A 514-nucleotide genomic window follows, 5' to 3' on the forward strand; every position below is an offset into this window, starting at 1 on the left:
TGTCCTTATGTTCTCTTATATAATAAATTACTGTTACCAATGGGGATGACATGGTAGGGGACCTACAGATCGGTAGCCATCTGGGGGTCAGTGATCACCTAATAATAGAATTCGCCATAAGACGTCGAGTGGGTAAGGTAACTAGTAGGGTGAAAGTGCTAGACTTTAGGAAAGCTGATTTAAGTGAACTCAGGCGACTAGTCAAGGACGCACTGCAGAGTAGGAGTTTTGAAGTGATGGGAGCCCAAGAAGGGTGGCTGTGCCTTAAGGAAACGATCCTTTGGGCACAAAGCGAGATGATCCCCATGCGGGGTAAAAGAGGGAAAGGGGCCAGGAGGCTTCCCTGGCTGACCGCAGAAATCCAGGGCAGCCTAAGGGCCAAAAGGGGAGCACATAAAAAGTGGAAACAGGGAGAGATCACCAAAGACGAATATACCTCCTCTGCTCGTGCTTGTAGGGAGGCAGTTAGACGGGCCAAAGCTACCATGGAGCTGAGGATGGCAACCCAAGTAAA

This window comes from Alligator sinensis, unplaced genomic scaffold (assembly GCF_000455745.1).
Source record: "Alligator sinensis unplaced genomic scaffold, ASM45574v1 scaffold243_1, whole genome shotgun sequence".
In the NCBI taxonomy this organism is placed as follows: domain Eukaryota; kingdom Metazoa; phylum Chordata; order Crocodylia; family Alligatoridae; genus Alligator; species Alligator sinensis.